This window comes from Charadrius vociferus, unplaced genomic scaffold (genome assembly GCF_000708025.1).
Source record: "Charadrius vociferus isolate BGI_N301 unplaced genomic scaffold, ASM70802v2 scaffold301, whole genome shotgun sequence".
NCBI lineage: Eukaryota > Metazoa > Chordata > Aves > Charadriiformes > Charadriidae > Charadrius > Charadrius vociferus.
The window spans coordinates 1,105,047-1,109,783 of NW_009646842.1; positions in this window are offsets into that span (position 1 = coordinate 1,105,047).

Below are 4,737 nucleotides of genomic sequence, written 5' to 3' on the forward strand. Positions count from 1 at the left end.
CTGCGGTCCGTGGGCGCCGCACGGGCGGCGAGCGCTGGGTTTGAGCCCGGAGGAAAGAGCCCGGTGCTGCTCCGGCCTCCTCGCGGGACCGGCAGGTTGGCTGTCGGTGGCTTTCCCGGGATAACCTGCAGGGCGGGTGACACAAAGCCGAAGTTTTCTATCTGTAGGGAGGTAGTTTTTGGACAGCTTCCTTCGCTGTGGCTGTAAAAGCACTGTCCTGTTTCGCTCTGTAAATACTAACGGAGTTGGTGGTATTATCGGAGTCTTCGTACGATGGCGCCCTGCTTTAAGGTGCTTACAACATTGTCAAACTCTGCCCTTTGGAGACAAGACTTTCAACACGTGTTTTACCCCTGTGTTCTTAAAATGGTCAAGTACACTAATCAGAGGAGTGTGTTTTGAAGGAGTGTACTAATGAGTTAAAATTCAGTCACCTGTTCTTGGATGAATGCTCGTTCCATGTTTTCTTTCTGATCTGGTATTGATGTTAGAAACGGGGGAGCACGGTGATGGGGTGGTGTGTTTAAAGCATGGTAGTTCTGGTAACGTGTCTTTTACTTCACTATATCTGGCCAAGTTAAGTCTCTTGCTATCTGTTTGCATATGCTTGGAAGCATTGGAATTTGGTTCCCCAGAAGTTTTGCTACGCCAAGTTTCCTCCAGCATGGAGCTGATCATGTGTTGATATGGAGAAAAAGGGTCTCGTTCCTTGTGTCTGCAGTGCTCCTTTTGTCATTAGGCCTCCTGAATTAAATTAAGAAAGTTCACGAACCGTAATAAATTTCAGTGAAAGCTGAAAAGAAGCTGGAAATGGACAGGCAAGGATCTAGCAGCTGTGAGGAAGGAGGATGCAAAAGCCAGGAAGAAGAGTTGGCTGAGGAGGCAGATTGTTAGAGAGGAGCAAGGAATGCTGAGCAAAAATGTGTGTTGTTCTGCTTTTCTCATTCTGTTGTGGAAGACTGCAGTTGACTGAGGCTCCTCAGCAAAGATGGCCGGGAGTTGGGAGGACAGGGGCTAGGCACGAGGAGAAAGAAGCAGATGGACAAGGAGTAGGTGCCTGGGGAGGATGCAGGGAGTTCCTACTGGGAGAGCACAAGTATATTTTGAGTAAGAGCTGCAGCGTGATGATAAAGCAGTGAAGGACTGGGATTTGCGGATGGTAGGCAGAGATCAGAAAGATGCAGCACTGCGTGTGGAGAGGTATGGTAGATGCCAAGTCAGAGAGAAAGGAAGCTGTTGGGTGAGCTTGGTGGCTAGACAGTGCTCCCACCAAAGCCGAACACTTCTGGATCTCATTGTCACTGTCAGCTAAAATGGATGAATCCCCTGGAAACTCCTCTGTTCCCCGCTAGTACAATCATGCAGAGAAAATTACAAACTCTTTATTTTCTCTCTCAGCTGAGATGTGCGGTCCTGCAATGGAGTTAGAGATTCTCATTCTGTTGAAGGTGGATATTAATATGGTGGTGCAGACTGTAATTTTCAAGGTGTCTTGTTTAAAAAAAAAAAAAGTAATCTGCACAATCTAAAAGTACTAAAAGAATCTGGCTACAGAAATGTTAGGAAGAACAAAGCAATCTTCGCTGCGGTGGTTTAGCCATTTTTGCATACTCCTAGAGCTCTTAAGGCCTTTTACAATTTTGTCTGGTGTCCTTTACAGTATATGCAACATTACTTCCCTTTGTTAGCTAATTGTAAGACAGTTGCTTTGCTTAATCTAGAGTTTCTTTCAGAAAAGACCATCACGTGAATTGTAATACTTGCAGTCAAAGAGCGTCCATCTTAGTCTTCAGTAAGTTAGTTTGCTGATAGGCTTTCCTGTCATGGTTTTGTGACTTTTCTCTGCAGTTTATTTTCATGGTTCCAATATTTAGTCATTGCACCTATAATGCCTTTTACCTGCCATGTTGAAGTGTCTCCCCTTATTAAAAGTTTCTTCCCTGTGTAGATCGTAATTGGCAAAATCATAAACTTCTTTCTGGTAATTTAGCAAGAAAAAAATGGCCTGTGATAATATATATTTCAGTTTTGAAATTAGCCATCTTGTTCTTCTCCAAGCCTGCCCTAATCTTTTGACATCCTCCTTGAACTTCTGACTCTCTGAAAATGCGTACAGTCCTTTCGTAAACAGTCTTCATGGTACTAACTAAAGAAGTCAGGTTATCGTTCTTCTGTTGGGTATGCCCTTATCCCCATTTGCCATTGTGTTTCAGGTGGGAGCTCGTATTCAGGTAACTATCTACCATGATATTGATATGATACAGTCTTTCTGTTTCTTAGAAATATGCTCCAGCATCCTTTATCCGTCACTTAGATTGCTTGTTCCTAAATGTATTACCCTCTGTACAACTTGATGGAAAGTATCTGTTTGCAGTCAGCGTGTTTCTTGCCGTCCCAATGGTCTTTTCCTTCCATTCTTCCATGGGCCTGTTGAAGCGGGTCCGGAGGAGAGCCACGAGGATGATCCGAGGGCTGGAGCACCTCTCCTATGAGGAGAGGCTGAGAGAGTTGGGGCTGTTCAGCCTGGAGAAGAGAAGGCTCTGGGGAGATCTTATTGCGGCCTTCCAGTACCTAAAGGGGGCCTACAGGAGAGCTGGGGAAGGACTTTTTACTAGGGCATGTAGTGACAGGACGAGGGGGAATGGCTTTAAACTGGAAGAGGGCAGGTTTAGATTAAACATTAGGAAGAAATGTTTCACTCTGAGGATGGTGAGGCCCTGGAACAGGTTGCCCAGGGAAGTTGTTGAGGCCCCTTCCCTGGACGTTTTTAAGGCCAGGCTGGACGTGGCCTTGGGCAACCTGGTCTAGTGGGAGGTGTCCCTGCCTATGGCAGGGGGGTTGGAACTCGATGATCTTCAAGGTCCCTTCCAACCTAAACCACTCTAGGATTCTCGTTCTACCAGTCTGTATCTCGCTTCCAAATGACTAACTTTTCTTTTATTGGGTCAAGAACTGCTTCATGTGTGATTTGCATAAATGGTGCAGCCACTGCTGATAGTTCTCTATAATGTATTCTAAAGCCTTATGTAGCCATTTAAAGTATTTTTAATATATCTTATGTTTGGGTTTGGGGTTTTTTTTTGTATTCTAGCTTGTTATGCAAGATACTTTCTGATCCTAAATCAAGTATTTGATGCAAGTTGTAGTTTAATCACTACAAAAAATTATTTTCACTGATGAAACGTATATTTTTACCCCAAAAAAGTCCAGTCAGGCAAGTTTGTTTCAGCACTTAATCTGTATTTTCACTCTAATTTAATTTTTTTAGATGATCTTGGATCAGCTATTCCATTTCTTTTCATGCCTGCCTGACAGCATTCAGTTCCCCCTTGCTCCTTTCCTTTTTTTTTTTTTACACAGTATTTCAGTATTCTAAAATCATTCAGTTTAGTTTTAAAGTAGTTCACTAATGTTCCAAAACTTCCTGAAAATTGATACAAATAAATAGTACAGAATCTTTGGTCAGCTCTTTTAAAAATGTCTAATATTGACATTTACTTCTTGGAATGGAATTCTTTCAGTGTTACAGTCCTAATTCAGACACAGTTTTCAGTTGATTTTTTTTTTTCCCTCTTCCACAGAGGTTGTCTTTCATATGGTTTACTGGCTGGATCTGCTCAGGGGATGAATGAGGAGTGTGTGATGAAAGAGGGAAGTTGTTTGTAGGACCTCTTTAAATCCTTGAAGAAAGGAAGGTGTATAACGAATTAAGTGAAGATTGTAGGAAGAAAAAAGGTGGTCTCATGTTTGAGGCAGTTGAATACCACTCTGACAAAGTGAGTTTGACGTTTGTGTTTATTTTGGGGGTTCACACTTTTCACAGGTTCTCCTTGCATAGATTGCACTTCCCTCAAATTATGAGTGAAAATTTGTAGTCAAAGGAGCAAATGTGCAGAATGCTCATAGCTGCAACTGAAGTCTGTTTTGAACAGATAATTCTGAAGAGTCAGGCTATGTAGCATTTTTAGACATTTCAAGAGGTGTTTTTGTAATTAGCTGGCCTTCTAGGCTTTAATCTCGTCGCCTCAGTAAATCTTTTCACCTTCATTTCATTGGTAAGGGAAGTGGGCTACTCCACAGCAGCATTGTGAAAAAGCATTCTAATGCCACAATAATGAACGCCTTGAAAAGGCAATTTTCAAATTGAGGTTTGGCTCATGTATGTGGGACTCGGAGAGAGTATGAGTTTCATTTTTTTTCTCTTTGTATGTGAGCAAAGAGAATGAAATAAACCTTGAATCACTGCTCAGTCACTGGGAATGAGAAACACCTTGTATGAAAACCTCATGTGGTTAGGTAATGACAAACTATATGTTAAAATGCATGAGTGGTCTGACAAAACTGTGCATACAGCCTCAGTTGTTTCAATCTGCAAATTTTTAGTCCTCTACTTAGGACATGTAAAGTCCTTTTCCAGAAGATTTTTGTGGAATAGCCAAGTTAACAACAGTTCTCTTAGTAATAAGGTGTCTGGCGGTTTCTTAGGTCTGGTATTTCAGTAGCTTTCAAGTCCTTGCTGGAACTTGAAACTGGGTTTAGACCTAGGATAAGACATGCCCTTGTCTTTGCTCTAAGCAGTTAATTGCAAAGCATGTCTATCTGAAATGCGTTATGCTCCTAGCAGGTGTTTTTGCAGTGGAAAAATACGCACATTCCTTCTCCGCTGAACATCCTGACAGAGGAACTCCTTATCTTGTTTGCTCTGATCACCTTCCTTCCTTCATGCTACTGAAGCTG